Raw genomic sequence first — 21,516 nt, 5'->3', positions numbered from 1 at the left:
TAGTGTACTCGAATTAACCGTCCAGCTGTTGCTCTTTCGACACTCTTTTTTTAGACCTTAACTGTTTTCAGTCTTCATGTCTATTTAGGCAACAGGACGGGGTAAGAAAGTTATAACCAATCGGTGGATTCGTAAGCACTAGGATTTTCTCACTTCTCATGACATTCGATTGAAGACAATAACGCTAGAACGATATGTAGCCAACCATGCATACACTAGATTTGTCACATTCTTCCTGCTGAATGCGAGGTTACTATTGTCCATCAGGCTTAAGTTTATCAACAACATGGTTTTGACGGATGGGTATGTCGAAGAGCAAAAAGAGGAGTTTCAGGTGGGCAAAAGAGCTTCCGAACGTGCCGAGCTTCTATTTAAAACATATTGTGGTCATAATCCAGTAAATTTTATGACCCATGATGTTCATTCTATGGACCTGACCGATCCATTTGACTGTGACTGCAGAAAACAGTACTGGAGTTAGATGTTGTTGCCCTTTTCAACCTGTGTTTTGTCTAAACCTGATGAACAATTAACCCTCGTGCTTTTGTATAGTTTGTAAGCCGGAGTTAGATGTTCTTGCCCTTTTCAACTCGGCTGTGACTGTCATATTTTCTTTGAACAAGGCAAATGGCTTGCCATTCGTTTAATTTAGAGTGAAATATTGTAACAAATCCCAACCAAGGGAAATAACATCACTCTCGCCGGCTGCTTGAGCTCACTGTGCATTACATAAGCCAAGTGATTAGCCCCCACCAGCACCCACAAACTTATTTTGAACTAGCACACCAAATGGGCTGTAAATTTTCATAGGAAAGGGTGCATGACTGTGACAGATTTGGATTCTGACATTTGGGACCCACGAGGAAATAGCCTATCCAAGGTGGTGTCGATTTACTAGCTAGTCAACAAACGATTTTGCCTACCAGCCGTTGGATTGACATCCAACATCTGTCATGTATCTTCTATCTCTTGTCTTCTTCCTCTAGCCGCCCAAACCAAACCACCCCGTCGGCTCCGCTGATCCCGCCTCCCATGGCTGGCTGCTCCTCCGCCGCCCTACCGTACCCTCCAACGTTGGCCAGTCCCCCCTATCCCCCCACACGTTCTATTATTCTCCGGCGATGTCAGCCCCAACATGCACCCGCACCCGAACCAGTCAACCCTCGTACTCCCCTCCGCCTGTGACTGGACCGACGCATCTTCCATGGCTCCTGTTCATTCCGTCCAAGGCGTCGCCATCGTCGTCCGCCTTGGTTCGCTCGCCGTGCGTGGTGCGCCGCCCTCTTGCGTTGTCAACGTCATCAACAACTGAGAGGAACAAGGAGATGACTGTACGTGGAGAGGATCACAGTAGGGACCCACCAGCGTCATGGCAGTATGCAAGCAAGTGCCTCGTTATTACAAGCCCCAAAAAATGGTTCCTCCTAATGGTTGGACATCTGGGGCTCACGCCATTGTCAAGTAGTCAATAAATGAGAGAATTACAGAGCGAGTGGCTGACACCAGGGACCCAACAGGTCGCGCAGTTGTTGTTTACTTTTTTTTGAGGAACAAGCAGTTGTTATTTATACTAGTTTTAGCGACGGATCAGGGTAACAACGGGGTTGTGCGGGGGCTGTGGCCTTCCTAGCCAGGGTTTTATTTATGTTTACCACATCATGAGCCCAGTTGTGTTTTTTTCTTGCTGAAAATGGCTAGCACAGTTCTATTTTTAAAATAATACCCAAACGAGGCCTACTTGCTTTATCAGCCCTGTTCGGCTCCAAATCTTTCAAGATGACGGTTTTCCTAGAAATGGGCTGTACATTTTTAAAACACATCAAACCGGGAATTAGTTTCAATTTTTTTATTACAAGATTTTAAATTCCATTGATTTTTATGCGTGGACAATTATTTCGATTTTATATATACATAAATTATTTTTCAAAATAGTTTGAATGTGACTCGATATTTCGGGATTAAAAACAGTTGACTGCACTGAAATATGCAAAATTTCATATAATTTTTAACCGTGGCCACGATATGGGGTGTAATGCTAACAAAAAGAAGATGGGCTCCAAAAAAAATCTTAAGAATTAGCAAATGGGCTGTAAATTATTAGAAATAATGGCAGATGGGTTGTATGTTGTTTTCCACAGATTTGAGGCTGACTTGTGCACCTACTACAGGTTGACGCGTATGGTATCCTAAAACAAAGGTTGACGCACACGCAACGCCGTGTCAACTTAGTCAACACACGAGAGTATTGACTGTTGGATGTCCATCCAACGGCCGTCATGCTTCTTCAATCTCTGCTCTTCCTGCTCCAGCCACTCAAACAAGCGCCGTCGGTACTGCCTGCTCCCTCCTCCCGCGGCCGGCTGTGCTGCCGTGCAGGCCTCACCGCCCGACCGTACTCCCATCGCTGGCCTAGCCATCCATCTACTCACCCACACTTGCTATTATTCTCCGGCGACGGCGGACGAACCAGTAAACCCTCGTTCCCCTCCGCGTGGGAAACAACAGCCGAGTCTTCCCTGGTTTCATGTCGTTCCCTTCTTAGGCCTCGCCATCGTCCACCGCCCTGGTGCTCTCGGCATGGTGTGGTCAACGAACGACATCCATCGGAAGTGGACTGCACGTGGAGAGGCATTTCCTTGCATGCGGTCATGGACCCAGCTGGGACCCACCGGAAGGGCCTCTGTATTTCCAGAAAAAACATTCCCCCCGCTGACAGGTCGGACCCACCAACTATATCTTCGCACGCGAGGACGTGCCTCCTTATTACGCACAAAAAAAATGAATACTCCCCCTACTAGCTCGGACCCACCATAGTGGGAGGCTAACTTGTGGGCCTACTAAGTTGACAGGGACGGAGGGCTTTGTCAACTTAGTCAATATGAACAATTCTACCTGCAGTGACCGTACGATGTCCATCCAACGACCGTAGTGCTTCTTCAACGTTTGGTCTTCTTGCTCCAGCCACCCGAAGCAGCCGGTCGTGCCGCATGCTCCTGCCTCCCGTGGCCGGCTGTGCTGCCGTGGAGGCCTCACCACCCCCTACTATTCCCACCGCTGGCCAGGCCCTGCGGCGACGGCAGCCTCACACCGCAGCCGAACCACTGAACCCTCGTACTCCTCTTCGCGTGGGCATCCACTGCCGCGTCGTCCCCTTCCTAGGCCTCGCCGTCGTCCACTGCCCTGGTGCTCTCGGCGCGGCATGGTCAACGTGGTCAAGGAACGACTTCGATCGGAAGAGTACTGTACGTGGAGAGGTTGACAGTTGGGTCCACGGCCGCAGCAAGGAAGTGCCTCTTTATTACGCGAAAATAATGATTCCTCCAGCTGACAGCAAGGACCCATCGGACGGGCCACCGTATTTCGCGAAAAAAATGATTCGCCCCCTGAATGCTGGGACCCACCAGCTATATCTTCGCATGCAAGGAAGTGCGTCCATATTACGGAAAAAAACGATTCGCCCCCTGAATGCTGGGACCCACCAGCTACATCTCCGCACGTAAGGAAGTGCCTGACAGTCGGGACCCACCTAGTCGAAGCGTACGTAGCATTGTCATTCTGGCTGCGAACGTGTATGTACATACTGGTCGATCGGTCTGTCTGCAGGCTGCGGTGATGAACCATGGCTGTGTAAGGAAGGGCACGTGTCGTAGTAGAGCCGCACACGCAGCATGTACACATACGTACTGCGGCCAGGGTGCGAGAAACTAAATACGACCACATACGTACATACGGGCGGGGTCTCGAACGCCTACTCGCGCATACGTACGGCCAGGGCTCGCGTACATGGCTGGGTCAGAACAGAGAAACTGCATCGTCGTCGTGTTCATGGGGAGGCAACGGAATGCGTCATGTTCATCGGGAGGCAACGGAATATGTCGTGTTCATCGGGAGCCAACCGGCTTGGACGGAAAAGCCGATGGAAACAAGGCCTGGCGTACCGCAGAACGGAGGAAACGACCTTAGGATCCTGTTCATCGAGAGGGGTCTGGCGTACTGCAAAACGGAGGAAACGGACTTCTCTTGGACCTCCTACGGTCGAAACGGGGTCCTGTTGATCGGGAGGGGTGTGGCGTATAGCAAAACGGAGGAAACGGACTTGTGTTGGAGCGCTACGGTCAAAACGGGGGTCCTGTTCATCGGGAGGGGTGTGGCGTACCACAAAACGGGACTCCACGGGATACTGTTCATCTCCACCGTCGACCTCCTCCAGCCTCCACGGGCTACTGTTCATCCACCGTCGACCTCCTCCAGCCTCCACCTGTGACTGTTCATCCACGGGCTCCTGTTCATCCAGCCTCCACCGCTCCTCCACCGGCTATTGTTCAACCAGCCCTCTCCACGAGGTCCTGTTCAACCAGCCCTCCATGGGCTACTGTTCATCCAGCCCTCCACCGACTACTGTTCAACCAGCCCTCCACGGGGTCGTCCTATTCATCCAGCCCTCAACGGGGTCCTGTTTATCCAGCCCCCAACCGGGAACTGTTCATCCAAACCCCCAACAACACTCACTGTTCATCAAGAGGCAGCAGGTTCGATCGGCTTCAGTTAGCAGCAGTAGCGAAGGAATCGCTCGATCGGGTTTAGTTAACAGCCATCGATCGATCGCTCGGGTTCAGTAACGCGTAGCCTGCAGTGCAATCGCTCGGGTTCAGTAGGCGAACGCCTCGCTCGGGTTCAGTTAGAGCCCAATGCCTCGCACCCACGCATGTACATGTATGAGAGAAACGCGCATTGCTCGGGCCCCTACCACCCACCGTAACCGGGAACTCCCTGATATTTTCCTCGCCCTCGCTTCTACCATGGTTTTTTTCGTCATGGACGGCCCGAAGAATGTCATGCAACTGCGTCTCCGGCCCGCCCAGGACGAAAAGCCCATTTTCTGTCATGATTTTTTGTCATAGAAGTAGGAGCCCACCACATCTATGATGATACCGGGTTTTGTCATAATTATCGTCATAGAAGTGCCATAAGCATGACAGGAAAAAAATTCGTTCGACCCAAAATGTCACGGATGTGTCTTTTTTGTAGTGGGGTGATTAGACTACATGAACAAATAAAAATCTATCCTTTTCCCAATTTTAGTTGTGGTTACATTTTAGCAATTATGGCAAGTCAAGCAATCAACCTACACATGCAATTCTAAGAGTATAGCAACGGAATGGAAAACATTGCATATGAAGGTAAAGGGAAGGGTTTGGAGAAGGCAAACGCAATGGAGACACGAAGATTTTTGGCGTGGTTCCGATAGGTGGTGCTATCTGTCCATGTTGATGGAGACTTCAACCCAAGAAGGGTAACAACTGCACGAGTCCACAGAGCGCACCACCCACGAATAAGCAACCTTGTCTATCCCACCATGGCCATCACCCACAAAGGACTTGCCTCACTCTGGTAGATCTTCACGAAGTAGGCGATCTCCTTGCCCTTACAAACTTCTTGGTCGAACTTCACATCACGAGGAGGCTCCCAAGAGACACCTAACAAATCTAGGAGACACCACTCTCCAAAAGGTAATAGACGGTGTGTTGATGATGAACTCCTTGCTCTCATGCTTCAAATGATAGTCTCCCCAACACTCAACTCTCTCTCACACATATTTGGCTATGGTGGAAGGAAGATTTGAGTGGAAAGCAACTTGGGGAAGGCTAGAAATCAAGATTCAAAAGGTTGGAATGGAATCTCTTGATCTTAACACATGAATAGGTGGTTCTCTCTCAGAAAATGAATGGTGAAAGTGTAGGCACGTTCTGATGGCTCTCTCACACATGGAGAAGGGGGTGGAGGGGTATATATAGCCTCCACACGAAATCCAACAATTCCACACTTTTGACCCATCTCGGTGGCACCGATTGGGAAACTCGGTGGCACCGATTTGTTCAAAAATATAAGCGTCAGGAATCTCGGTGGGACCGACTGAAACAACTTGGTGGGACCGATGTGCTAGGGCATGACGCAAACATCATCTCGGTGGCGCCGATTGCATCAACTCGGTGAGACGAAGTGAAGCAATAAGCAACAGAGAGTCTGTCAAGCCAACTCGGTGAGACCGATTGCATAAAATCGGTGGGACCGAAGTGAATGCAACAGATCACAGAGTGTTGGCAAGGCCATCTTGGTGGGACCGAGATCCATATCGGTGTGACCGAATCATTAGGGTTTCTGGCAGTGGCTATTTCAAATGAACTTGGTGGCTTCGGGTAGAAAGAATCGGTGGGTCCGAGTTTGGAATTTTGGTATGGACATATTTGGATGGAGAAAGTGGCTGAGGGTTTTGGAGCAATATCACTAAGCACTTTGAGCAAATAGACCATTATGCAGCACCTCATCCCCTTTTAATACTATTGGCTTTCCTATGGACTCAATGTGATCTTGGATCACTTAAATAGAGATGAAGAGTCTTGAGCTTTTACCAATCTTTTTCCTTAGCATTTTGAGGGGTCCACATCTCTAGTCCCTGCCATGCCAATCGTTGAACATCCTGAAATATTTATCTTGATGGATATTAGTTTAATGAGCTATATGTTGTTATGAATTACCAAAACCACCCGGGGATTAGTTGCACTTTCAATCTCCCCCCTTTTGGTAATTGATGACAACATATAGATCAAAGCTTCGACAAATGATTAAATGAATGAAATACATCATCGCTTTGAGAAGTATGTGATAAGAAAGAGCTCCCCCTAAATTTGTGCATTATTTAAAATTTGCGTTTGAATGCAAATGCACAATCGATTAGGGTCATTTGTCACTCTTCCATGTCACATACATCTTGGTGGAGAAAAAATGATAAGTGAAATAACAAGCACACATCACCAAAGACATAAGTGAATGATCATACGCAAATAATCACAGTGATAAGCATTAAGCACACATTAAGCAAGGTATGATCTAGCACACAACCAACCATAGTAACTCACAAGCATTAAATGATCAAGTAGCGCGGATCAAACGAACGTTGTAGCAAAAAGTCGATAGAACCAAAGAGCAAAAGCGAGACATGCACACACCCACTCTCTCTCTCTCTCTCAAAGCCTAATGATCTATACAATTTCCCCCATTGTCAATAAGTTACCAAAAAGCTCGAAAAGGTATAGAGCTATGCGTCTCTCTAGCTACGATCCTCTAGAGTTCCTGAAGGGGTCTTCTGGCTTGTGGCTCCGGTGTGCGTAGATGGCGTGGAGAGAAGTGCATCTGTAAATGCCTCTGAAGATGTCTGCTGGACCGGTGGAGTAGACACTGGAGGTGGCACTAGAGCAGTAGCGGCAGGTACAGAGTGAGTAGGCCTCATATCTGCAACTGGCACGGCTGAAGATCTGGGTGCCCTGGGTATAGTCTGGAACCTCTGAGTGGCAGGTCTCTTGTCTCCACTGTCCTCGGCAGCAATCCTGCTTGCCTCAACATCTGACTGCAGCTTCTCCAGAACTGTCTGAACCTCGGAGATCTTCACATCAAGATCATTAATTTTTGTCTCGACAACCCGCTCTAGACTCTCCTTGTTCTTGGAGATGTTGGCCAGACTCCTCTCAATCCTTAGGGTGGCCTCTAGAAGATATGTCATCTGATCATTCTTTAACTTGAGGTTTGCAATGGGTGCATTGGGAGCTGAAGCCTCTTTGGTTGCTTTTGCTACTGCTGCTGCCTGGATCTCCTCTTGAGCCTCAACAGATGTGGGGTGTGAGGAATCCATCATGACCACATTATCCTCGAACTCTGGCTGAAGAGGGAGATGCTCGCGATCAAGTAGATTTGTTTCTGTACCAACTTTGGAGTTGATAAGCATCTGAATGTGTGGAGCATATCCACAAGACCTCTTCTGGTCAGCAACTATCCTCTTGACCGTCTCTACAATCAAACTCATAACTTTGAACTTCCGAGGGTTGTCAAACAAGTGAAGCAAATTGATGGAGTGGCCACGTATCATCTTGTCATCTCCAGACTTGGGCAAAAGAGTATGCCTTAAGAAAGTGTTGGTTGTGGCCAACCCTGCTAGCAAATGCTTGACTGACCCAGGCTTGTGTATACCAAGATCTTTCTTGGGAGTTTCCTTGTACATATTCACCATTGAGTTGTGGTCCATCCTGGGCTTTTCATATACATCAACATCATTTTCTTCTTCCTTGGGGCCATTAATAAGTGCAGCCCACTCAGAGATTGATGATTGGTACTTGTGTCCCTCAGTCATCCATGCAATCTTCCCATCTAGATAGAAGTGTGATGTAGAGTAAAATTGCATGATCATGTCATCGTTCCACTTGGTGAGCTTCTGTCCAACAAACTTGTCAACACCTGTAAGCCTACAGCTCTCATGAACATGGGGGAAATAATCTTCATTGGCATCGATATATTTTCGGTCCACCCACTTCATGTCACTGACAATGGGCTTCTTATCAAGCAAAACTGTCTCATAAAAATCTTGTTATTCTATGGTGTGGAGACGGTAGTCACAAGAAGTCCTCCTCCTAGCTGAATAGGGATCCACTTTCCACAACTCTCGCAGACCCTTGTCTTTCCTGAGCATCATGTTTTATGCAACAGGGTGTGCATTATCATGGTCTGGGATCTTGTGATTGATCATCCTGAGCACTAGTGGCTCATCAGCATCTTGAACTTCGGGCACTAGGGCCTTGTTCTTCTCAGCAACTAGAATGTTTCTTGTTGACCTCTTGGGCTTTGACATAGGCTTGGAGGGAGCCACAGATGAATTCATAACATCTGCCATGAGTTTCTGTGCCTTAGCTGGGGGTGCTTCAACATGCTCTTCCTCCTCCTTTTCCTGGTCATCTTCTCTCATAGAAGGTCCGCCAATAACTGTGGCAGTGGTCTTTCTAGCCCTCTTCTTTTTCTTGCTGGCATCACCTTCTTCATCACTTGGTTCTTCCAGTGTGAAGGTCATTGTATCTTGTGGATCTGAGGTTTTCTGAGGTTTTGATGTTGGGACTCTCCTCACAGTAGTTTTCTTGGCACCTGGCCTAGTGGTAGCTGCAGAGGCATACTCCTTTCTGAGTATTGCCTTCTTCTTGGAAGTGGCCTCATCTGCAACAAAATCTTCATCCTCACTTTTTGAGGTTCTCTTGTTCTTTGTCCTGGTGGCAGCCTTTGGCAAGTTGCTTGGAGTGCTCATGCTGCCCTCATCATAGCTCTCATTAGGACTAGAGCCTTCATTGAGCTCAACATTCTGTTCAGACTGTCACTGGCACTAGACATCTTGCAAAGCTGACCCTGTGAATAGATGGGTATGGGTAGAGTAGATGAGTTATCACAAAAAGCAAATAGTTTTCAAAAATTTGAGTCCAAACTTTAGTTTTAGTTTTCCACAGAAAGCATTTTGGAGCTACTGATTTGATCATTTCAGTGACACCGAAGCACCACTGAGCCTAAACACACAATTTTGGTTGGACCAAGTTGTGGTTCGGTGGCTTTGAGAGGCTAGGGTTTCACTGAAACGTTACTTTCTATCTCACCGATCAGTACGTTTTGGTGGAACCGAGTTGTACTTGTGCAATGGCCAGGGCCAATCGGGGGGACCAAAAATTTCATTCCGGTCGGTCCGAGTGTTCGACGGAAACCTAACCCTAAATTTTTTCTTCGAATATATTCTAACGAATTTGTTTGGTGGATAGATCAATCTCAAACGTGGCAAGATACTAGGCAAGATCCTTGTGCATTGAATCAGAGAAAGGAAGCACGAGGAGATCGAATCTCACCCTAACTCGGTGACGATCCTCTAAGGCGGCAACGGCAGAGTAGATTCCATTGATGGCGGCGGATTCCTGCGGCGATGATGAACAGGAGACAACGGTGATGATCTGGAGACCAAGGGGGCGACAACGATGGGGCGCAGGCTCGAAATGTTTGACGAATGTTTCAACCATATGGGCCACAAGATATATATACCCATGTGCTGCTGGTGGCGCCGACTGGAATGAATCGGTGACACCGAGATGTGAAACTGCGTGCAGTTACAGAAAATCGGTGTGACCGAGTTGGTTAATCGGTAGCACCGACATGAAAACCTAGATCAGTCTAATGCTTTCGGTGTGACCGAGTTTGAGTGAATTGGTCTGACCGAAAAACAGTAGAAGGTTTTGGAGGTAGCCCTTGACGGATCGGTGGCTCCGAGTGCTCCTCACCTGGAGGGTCTGAAATGAACTTGTTCAATTTTTGTGATATAACATGAATAGAGTTTGAGACAAGAAGAGCATAGATAGCTAGAGGAAGTTCTTAGGCATTCTTGTACATACATTTGGCCAATAAAAAACAAAACAATCGAAATAACAAGTGGATGTTCTCGAATGGAGAAAATATGCAACCAACATGCTCACACAATAAGATAGCGAATGAAATATGTGACAAAGCATGCACAATCAATTCTAGCATCTATCAAGCAATTGGCGATGACTAGGTCATCTATATATGTGTATATTTACTTAGGAGTCAAATGAGAACATTTGATCATAGGCCATACTCATCGTTTAAGCACAAGTGGGGTTACCACTTTTACATAAAGCGTCAATGTGTTCACACCATTAGAGTTGCTTTAGCTCAATTTGTAGAGTAAAGCTCCCTCTAGATGTGATATCCCCCTAAGAGGGATGAACTAACCTTGGGTTTTGTCGATGATGACTTCATGTAGATAGTGAAGATGTAGATGCTCAATGTTGATGAACATCATTTGGAGCAATCCTTTGGAGTGTTGCACTTTCAATACCTACATGGGTTAGTCCCACAAGGAACATACAAGGATATCCATAGACATAGAGTGAATTGCACATATGATGATGTCCATGAATGCATCAGGTTACCTTGTCCCTTTTCTTACCAACAAGAGGGTTTGTGACTCCATGAACTAGTGCAAGATATGAAAGTTGATTGCACAAGTTCTTGCCAATATGGATGTGAGTGAGGTATGTTGGCGAAGTCACCCTCAAGAACACTCTAGTTCTTCTTCTTTGGGACCCACATCAACTTGATGGGAATCCTTGGAGTTGTACTTGAACTTGATGAAGTAGAGCTTGATGTATTCTTGGGAACCCACTTGACCATGGCCTTAGGAGCTTCTTCAAATGAGTCAATCTCCTCTTGAAGCTTTTCCCTGCCTTTTAGCTTGTGGTCTTGTGGTGGAAGATGATCTTGAGCTTGTGTTCCCTCAAAAGAAGTGGGGTCACACTTCTCTTGTTGAGGAACAAACTTTGTCTTGGGATATTGATCTTCCTCCCATTCAACTCCATTGGCATTGAACTTTCGTTCAAAACCAACACCTTGATTCTTCCGGTGTCTTCCTTGCTTGAGTACAATTTCCTCAAATTGCTTACTCTCGGCAAGACTGTTGTAAACACCTTTCGCTATAATTCCCGTCAATAAGCTATTTTCTTGCTCAAGTGTAACTTGGCTAAGAGAATCATTAGTGAAATCAAGAGAATTACTAGAAGAAACAACATTGGATTTACTTGTGGCATATAAGTAGACAAGAGGAGACGTTTGGCATGTAAGAAGAACTCTTCTTTCGAAGATCATCATTGATAGCTTTTAGAAACTCATGCTCTTGCTCTAAATTTAGCTTCTCGAAGTGTAGCTTCTCATGAGTTCTTAGGAGCTCTCTATGATCCTCTAGAGTTGTTTCATGAGCTAACTTAAGAGTGTTTAGTTCTTTAGTTAGACGCTCAATCTCCTTCTTATCATTGTCATTCGTTTCATCTTGATTAGCATGATTACTAGCAAGTTCATGATAGTTTTCATCATTAGTTTTGTCAATAAGTAAATCGCCATCACCTAGAAAATCATTTTCATCACTATTGAAATCAAGATACTCGGGGTGTGATACCTTGGGGCCTTTAGCCATGAAGCATCTTCCAATACCTTCATTTAGTGAATCAAATATGTCATAGGAGTTGGATGACACTAGTGCAAGACCGGCAACACCTTCATCTTGAGTATAGTCGGAGTCGGAGTGATAACTTCTCTCGGAGTAGTTGTCGGAGTCGGAAATAGAAACCCATTCACCAACGTGAGCTTGATGTCGTCATCTTGTGTAGCTCTCTGATGACTTCTCCTTCCTTTCCGAATCCTTGCTTCTTCGAGAGGGTCTTCGTTCATAACGATCATCTCTACTCCTTCTCTCTCTTGGAGGTGATTCATCTCATCTATTTCTCCTTTGGTGAGTCTTCTCTTTTCTTGTAGGGAGCCGTACACTCACTGGAATAGTGTCCGGGTCTTCCACAATTTTAGCAATTTCGATCACGATTAGAAGATCTTTTTTCATTGTAGGACCTTGACTTGGAGCTTCTGTCTTTGCTTCTACTCTTGTAGAATTTGCTGAAGTTCTTCACCAATAAGATCAATTCTTCGTTGGAGACTTGCTTTTCACTTGATGTTGTGGGAGCATCACTTGACTTGTTGTGGAGCTCTTCCTTATCTTTGAGTGACATCTCATGAGCAACAATTCTACCAATGACTTCTGAGGGCTTGAGATCTTTGTAATTGGGCATCATATGGATCAATGTGCACACGGTATCATATTTTTTCTATCCAAGGCTCTAAGGATCTTCTTGATGATGAATTTGTCGATCATCTCTTCACTCCTAAGCCGGCAATCTCATTTGTGATGAGAGCAAGCCTAGAGTACATTTCGGCGACTCCTTCACTATCCTTCATCTTGAACTTGTCAAGTTGACTTTGAAGCACATCCAACATGGATTCCTTGACGGACTCGGTACCTTCGTGCATATCAACCAAAGTATCCCAAATTTCCTTTGCATTCTCAAGGCGGCTGCTTTTGCTGAATTCTTCGTGCATAATCCATTGAAAAGAATATCACAAGCTTGAGCATTGTATTCCAACATCTTCAATTCTTCCGTGGTCGCTTCGCGATCCGGTTCTCTACCATCTTCAAAGAATTCACCTTGCAAGCCAACATGCACAACAGCCCAAACGACGAGGTTATGACCAAAAATATGCATTTTCATCGTATGCTTCCAACTAGCAAAGTTTGTACCATCAAAATAAGGACCTCTACGGTGATAGTTACCCTCGCTAGACGCCATACTCTCCTAGGTTGTGAAACCAAGGCTATGATCAACAAAGCTATGGAAATCAAGGCTAATGGAGACCAAAGCTTTGATACAACTTGTTGGATCGAAAGTATGTCTAGATGGGGGTGATTAGACTACTTGACCAAATAAAAACTATCCTTTTCCCAATTCTAGTTGTGGTCACATTTTAGCAATTATGACAAGTCAAGCAATCAACCTACACATGCAATTCTAAGAGTATAGCAACGAAATGTAAAACATTGCATATGAAGGTAAATGGAAGGGTTTGAAGAAGGCAAATGCAATGGAGACACGGAGATTTTTGGCGTGGTTCTGATAGGTGGTGCTATCGTACGTCCACGTTGATGGAGACTTCAACCCACAAAGGGTAACGACTGCACGAGTCCAGAGAGGGATCCACCCACAAAGGGTCCACGAAGAAGCAACCTTGTCTATCCCACCATGGCGACCCCCACGAAGTACTTGCCTCACTCAGGTAGATATTCATGAAGTAGGTGATCTCCTTGCCCTTACAAACTTCGTGGTCCAACTCCACATCACGAGGAGGCTCCCAAGCGACACCTAACAAATCTAGGAGACACCACTCTCCAAAAGGTAATAGACGGTGTGTTGATGATGAAATCCTTGCTCTCGTGCTTCAAATGATAGTCTCCCCAACACTCAACTCTCTCTCACATATTTGGCTATGGTGGAAGGAAGATTTGAGTGGAAAGCAACTTGGGGAAGGCTAGAAATCAAGATTCAAAAGGTTGGAATGGAATCTCTTGATCTCAGCACATGAGTAGGTGGTTCTCTCTCAGAAAATGAATGATGGCTCACATGGAGAAGGGGGTGGAGGGGTATATATAGCCTCCACACAAAATCCAACCGTTACAGACTTTTGACCCATCTCGGTGGCACCGATCTGTTAAAAAATATGAACGTTAGGAATCTCGATCTGACCAACTGGAACAACTCGGTGGGACCGATGTGCTAGGGCTTAGGGGAAACATCATCTCGGTGGTGCCGATTGCATCAACTTGGTGAGACCGAAGTGAAGCAATAAGCAACAGAGAGTCTATCAAGCCAATTCGATGAGACCGATTGCATAAACTCGGTGGGACCAAAGTGAATGCAATAGGTCACAGAGTACTGGCAAGGCCATCTCGGTGGGACCGAGATCCATATCGGTGTGACTGAATCAGTAGGGTTTCTTGCAGTGGCTATGTCAAATGAACTCGGTGGCTCCGGGTAGACCATTATGAGTTTGGAATTTAGGTTTGGACATATTTGGATTGAGAAAGTGGCTGAGGGTTTTGGAGCAATATCACTAAGCAATTTGAGCAAGTAGACCATTATGCAACACCTCATCCCCTTTTAATAGTATTGGCTTTCCTATGGACTCAATGTGATCTTGGATCACTTAAATAGAAATGAAGAGTCTTGAGCTTTTGCCAATCTTTGTCCTTAGCATTTTGAGGGGTCCACATCTCTAGTCCATGCCATGCCAATCATTGAACATCCTGAAATATTTATCTTGAATGGATATTAGTTCAATGAGCTATATGTTGTTATGAATTACCAAAACCACCCGGGGATTAGTTGCACTTTCAAATGAATACCTTCCTCGCCTCTTGACCATGCAGGTTAACTTGAGAGGTAATCGTCGATGAACTGCTTTGGAAAGTACTGAAAACAAAGATATGCATAAATCGCTTCATAAATTTTGAAATGGCACAAGGGGAAAAAACAAGGTAAAAGAGTTCGTATCGTCCTATAGTTGACTGATGTCTTGTTCATTGTGCAAACAAAGATCTTGCTGTTATTCGTCGCAAGTTTCTTTATCCTCACAATCTTTCTGAGTTTCTTGACTTGACTAATATTCATGGACATCTCATTTCCCCATATGCAAAATGGGTCGAACAGTGGGTTTAAGCCTCTGACAGCAGTACCTACATGTGCAAGACCAAATTGTAAGAAACCTAAATATTAGAATGATTCCTACAACTGCACAATGTGCTATTAGCGAAAGGACCATGCATGAGCAAACGTCGATGGTAAACCGCGGTGCCTCCCATTGTTTCTCTGCAACACATATAAGGAAGATCTTGATCAGGTTAACTGAGAGTTGCCATACTATTAGTAAAATATGTTAATGAAAAATAAACAAATTGCTGATCCAACAGATTAACTCGAGACGCATGGAAAAGCCAGTTAACCTAACCAAGCATGCTAAACAACTTGGAAATAGAGCAATTATTTATGTTTCTCGTGTATTGAGTATAGCCAAATTTGATTTATTTCTCACATGCATAACAATACAAAATTGTATCCACAACAAATGAAAATCAAATTGCAGAATTGAAACAAAGAGTTAACTGGACAGCAGAACAAATGAACCAAAACAGTTAACTGAGCACGACATTGCAGAATAGAACATATACTAGAAGATAAGACAGTTAACGAAACCAAGAATGCTTGAGAACTACTACGAAATGTAGCAATTGTTGGACCAAACTGTTAACTGAACATTACATTTCAGAACATCAGATTGCATATTAACATTACAGAGGACAAATCACTAGAAGGCACTGGCGGTGGCCTCGAGAAAACAACACGAACTATATTTTAATGTAGACAATCGCGTGGTGGTGTCGACGGTGGCCTCAAAGACGAGGTGCTCCTCCATGATCTGGCGGTCGGCACACATGGCAGCCATCACGACCTCATCCGCGCGCGTGGCCGCGATTTTCTTCTCCACTGCCAGATGCTACTGAGCTCCATGCTATACTGGGATGGGCAAGGAGGAGGATGGTGTGGGTGGGGTGTGGACTACCTGACCATATCGACAAGGCCGCGCAGCAAGAAGAAGGGTCACCGGTGAGGAGGCAGCACTACAAGAAGAAGGGTCACTGGCGAGGAGGCAGCGCTGCCAGTAAGCATCAGTGAAGGTTTGAACTTGGAAAGCAAGGAGGAACAATGGAAATGTGACTTTTGGTGGGGGGGGTAGATATTTCCACGGTGGTAGAAATTTTTTGCTCGGTGCCGCGAGAAACTAGTGCGCAAGTGTGGTTCAAGCATGGGCGGTGGACTGTAGACGACGAGGCTTCCTGCGTAAGCCAGACAAGACGGTGCACCAAGATATTTTATATCGCATCCCACACGATTCTTGCTAGTAAACTGTTTGTGGTATACCTAATTTTTTCATTCTGTTTTGAAAGGCAAAATGGTGTAACGGAGGGAAAGGATGGTGTTTGAATTGCTAGAACATTTATCTACAGTGAACATGCAACTATATGAGTGTCGTGTTGAAATTTGGAATTATTCTGGGTTCGTTTGGCCTTTTTCATGCATTAATTGAGTTTCTAAGCATTTAATGTGCATAATTCAAATTTGAACTGCAAGCCAGTGCTCCAGTGCACCAAAGTTTGTTGAAAAATCACATGTGTCTTTGGGTGAATTTATAGTTCCCATGCAAGAAATGTGAATGAAATTCAAACATCTGGGCGTCGTGGCTCGGCCGGAAACATTGAGAAACTTGGTTTTGAAATTCCTGTAAATCCAAAACTCGCCTGAAAATCATGAAACTTGGCATGGTGTCATGTCATGGCACCAACATGCTGTGGTAATTTTTTGGCCGAATTGGGACAAGTTTTGGTAAAAGCTTCTTGTAAACCGGAGCTTCTCTCAAGAAGGCTCATGGTTCCGAGAGGGAACGTGTCACCTTTGTGTGTGAAGCGACTACGCTACCCTCCCCCCTCTTGATTTTTTTATAGAGCCAACATAGAACTATATGAGTGTCATGTTAAAATTTGGAATTATTGAGGGTTCGTTTGGCCTTTTTGTACATTAATTGAGTTTCAGGGCATTTAATGTGCATAATTCAAATTTGAAGTACAAGCACATGCTCTGGTGCACCAAAGATGGTTGGAAAATCACACGTGTGTCCTTGGGTGAATTTTTAGGTTCCATGCAAGAAATGTGAATGAAATTCAAACATCTAGGCGTCGTGGCTCAACCAGGAACATTGATAAACTTGTTTTTTTAATTCCTGTAACCCAAAACTCGCCTGAAAATCATGAAACTTGGCATGGTGTCATGTCATGGCACCAACATGCTGTGGTAAAAAAATTGGCTGAATTGGGACAAGTTTTGGTATAAGCTTCTTGCAAACTGGAGCTTCTCTCAAGAAGGCTCGTGGTTCTAAGAGGGAATGTGTCACCTTTGTGTGCGAAACGATATACGCTGCCTCCCCCCTTGATTTTTTATAGAGGAAACATAGAACTATATGAGTGCCGTGTTAAAATTTGGAATTATTCCGGGTTCGTTTGGCCTTTTTATACATTAATTGAATTTCTGGGCATTTAACGTGCATAATTCAAATTTAAACTACAAGCACATGCTCAAGTGCACCAAAGTTGGTTGAAAAATCACATGTGTGTCCTTGGGTGAATTTCTAGGTCCCATGCAAGAAATGGGAATGAAATTCAAACATCTGGGCATCATGGATCGGCCGGAAACATTGAGAAACTTGGTTTTTAAATTCTTGTAAATCCAAAACATGCATGAAAATCATAAAACTTGGCATGGTGTCATGACATGGCACCAACATGTTGTGGTAACTTTTTTGGCCGAATGGGGACAAGCTTTGGTATAAGCTTCTTGCAAATCGGAGCTTCTCTCAAGAAGGCTCGTGGTTCCGAGAGGGAACGTGTCACCTCCGTGTGCGAAACGACATACACTGTCTTTTCCCGCCTTGATTTTTTACAGAGGCAACATAGACCAATAGGAGTTGCGTGCCAAATTTTGGAATTATTCCGGGTTCGTTTGGCCTTTTTATACATTAATTGAGTTTCCAGGCATTTAATGCGCATAATTCAAATTTGAACTACAAGCACATGCTCTAGTGCACCAAAGTTGTTTGAAAAATCATTTATGTGTACTTGGGATGAATTTCTAGGCCCATGCAAGAAATGCGAATGGAATTCAAACATCTCGGCGTTGTGACTCGCTCGGAAACATCAAGAAACTTTGTTTTTAAATTCCTGTAAATCCAAAACTAGCTTGAAAATCATGAAACTTGGCATGGTGTCATGATATGGCACCAACATGCTGTGGTAATTTTTTGTCCGATTGGCGAAGGCGCACACTTTAACAACCAACAAAGTCATTTTGGAACATGTGCTGTCACCTTACAATCGGAAACACAAGTATTATTAACATGGGTGTTCTACTTACCATTTATGTGCCGCCACGCGTCCCTTCTTTTATTGGCTAGGAGGTGCCGTGAGAGGTAGCTATTTGAGTACGGGAGGCATGCGATCAGAGCCCTGCGCGTGCTTATCGAGAGGAGAGCCCTTTGACCTCCATCCGCCGCCCACCTCTCTCCCAACATCTCCATTAACGGCACCCGAGCCCCTATTTTATGGCGTGGCTATGTCTCACTCAACTGAGATTTAAGAGAGAAAAAAGAAAATCCGAAAAGAAAATTTTGCACGGATCTTGATGTAAGATCTACTGGACATATATAGCATCGACTGCGACTTATAGAAGACTGATATGAATATATAAGGATGAAAATAGTGGATAATAATTGTCTTACATATTTAGGAAGATAATTGAAAATGCCACATGCGGCAATGCCCGAAATACACAAGGGCAAAAGAAGAAGGAAGACGCAGACAACAATCTGGCTCGCTGATCTCTACTTTCTTGATGCGTTGCTACAGGCCGCGGAGACTAGTTCTCGCAGCGAGCAGCGATGATCTCTTTCATGTCCTCATTATGCTGCTTGGCAGCATCCATGGATTCCTCCACCAGTCTTTCGCGCTCGATTCGGAGCATGGCATTCTCGTCCATAAGTTTGTTGACGAAGTTTCCCCTCCTCTTCAACAAGGCAGTGGTCTCCTCGTGCTCCTTTGCCCTTCCGGCGATCTTCACCCTCAGCAGGTCACGCTCGGTGCGGAGCTTCGCCTTGTCCTCCCCTAGTCCCCGGATGACGCTGGTAGCATTTCCAAATGAGGCATTCATCTCGTCCTGCAGCTTCATCTAGCCGGAGATCCGATCCATCAGGTCATCGAGCGTAGCGCACATGCACCTGTGAGAGTCCTCGCCTGCCCGCGAGACATTTTCCTAGGCCGCCGCAGCGTAGGAGGACCTATCTGCTGCATTCGCGGTGCAGTGGGACATCTCTGCTGCTTCCGCGGCGTGGCCGGACCAGTCTGCTGCATCGACGGCACGGCGGGACCTTTGTGCTGCTTCGGCGGCACGACGAGACCTTTGTGCTGCTACGGCGGCCCAGCAGGACATGTCGGCTGCTTTCGCGGTGAGGTGGGACATCTCTCGTGCTTCCGCTTCCATGCTCGCCTCTCCCTGGTAGTAATCTCTCGACCCAGAACTCATGCTGGCCATGGCCGATGCAAGGGAACGATGATGAAAGACTTGTTTGTTTTTGTGGATGAGGAGTTGAGGAGGAATGTGCAGTCATCTTGGAGTAGGTAGTATTTATAACCGAGTACTAGAAACCGTTTAGGTTTTGATCAGTGTGAACAGGTTTGCAATTAAATATAGCGTGGTAGTAATTTGGAATGTGACGGGACGCAAGCTCAAAATTTATTGACGGTTTTAGTTTCAAAGTGCGACACTATTCCCGGATGGCGTAACATGGGCACGCGTTCTCGGCCGCGTACGTGGTGTTTGCACCATAGGGTGCACCGCAATAAGCGATGTCAGCACATGTCTTGTTCCATCAACCATGCTCACTCGTTATTACCATCGCACATGTTTCATTTAATTAGAATGTGTGTCTGTCTAGCGCACACACCTTGATCTGTCTAACTGTTTCTGTTTGTTGTGGCTAATCGCAAATAGTTCATCCATGTGAAGTGTATGCCGTCAATTGCAGACACCTTGATCTGGGTGACCGTTTCTATTGTGTTGCCTAATCGTAAACAATTCAACCGAGTGAACTGTGTGCCGTCAATCGCACACACATCTTGATCTACCCGGCTATTTCTGTTGTGTTGCCTAATCACAAAAAGTTCATCTGGGTGAACGGTATGCCGTATATCGCTCACACCTTCATCTGGCTGCCCGTTTCTGTTGTTAAGCTCATCACAAACAGTTCATTCGAGTGAACTGTATGCCACGCATCGCACACGCATCTATAATCTAAAACGTGTTTGTTCTCTCTGCCATCGCAAACGTTTTGTATCCTTTTTGAAGTTTTTATTACATCACCGTTTGTGATTAATGCATCACACACAATTTCGTCGAAGGGTCTCTAATTATAGTGTCGCGTTTGGACCATCCTATAGTAGTGATACTTCTGTAACTCCAAAAATTCTGAAAAATTAGCATAATGTGGGAAATTTGTATATCAATAATGTGTAAATAAATCAGAACTTTATCACGTTGCAGTGAATTTTAAAAATTCCAGTACCGGGCACAAAAGTATTTGTTTTTTCATAGAATCAAGTCAACTATCAACCAAATCATCCCAAAGGCTTTACTTGGCGTAAACACTAATTAAAACATGAAGACGCAATAATAACAATAGCATAATTGTGTGAACACTCAAAAATAGAAAAAAGAAAGAAAAATAAGATAACTATAGGGTTGCCTCCCAACAAGCGCTATTGTTTTATGCCCCTCGCTAGGCGTAATGCATAGTTTCAAGTGTTGTTATCTTTAGTCTGCATCCCATAGCTGGCCCTCATAATTGATTCATATGGTGCCTTAATTATCTCCCTAGGGAAGTGTCCCATTCCTTTCTTTAATGGAAATTGGAACCTTACGTTTTCTTCTTTCATATCAATAATAGCACCTATGGTACGTTGGAAAGGCCTACCAAGTATTATAGGACAAGATGAATTGCAATCAATATCAAGCACAATGAAATCAACGGGCACATAATTTTTATTAACAAGAATAAGCACATCATTTATTCTACCCCAAAGTTTTCTTGATAGTTGAATCCGCTAAGTGCAAATTAAGGGAGCATTCATCCATATCGGTAAGGCCTAGCACATCATATAAAGATTTTTGTATAGTGGAAATGCTAGCACCCAAATCACATAAAGCAATACATTCATAATCTTTAATCTTTACTTTAGTAGGTTCCCATTCATAATAAAATTTCCTAGGTATTGAAACTTCCAACTCTATTTTCTTCATGGGCTTTCATCATAGCTTCTACAATATGTTTAGTAAAATCTCTATTTTGTTCTTAAGAATTGGGTGAATTTATCATGGTATGCAACAAGGAAATACATACAGTTCAACAACTATCATAATTAAAGTCCTTGTAATCCAAAGTACTGGGCACATCACTATTTAAAGTCTTGACCTCTTCAAACCCACTTTTATAATTTTTATCATTAAGATCATCACCCTTCGAACAATTGGGATGCCTTCTAGCTAAAGTTGACTCATCTCCAGCCCCTTTTTCATCAAGTTTTATGTTACTAAACAAAGATTCAATAGGTGA

Source organism: Triticum aestivum, chromosome 5D (genome assembly GCF_018294505.1).
Source record: "Triticum aestivum cultivar Chinese Spring chromosome 5D, IWGSC CS RefSeq v2.1, whole genome shotgun sequence".
In the NCBI taxonomy this organism is placed as follows: Eukaryota; Viridiplantae; Streptophyta; class Magnoliopsida; order Poales; family Poaceae; genus Triticum; species Triticum aestivum.
This window is presented reverse-complemented; position numbering follows the sequence as displayed.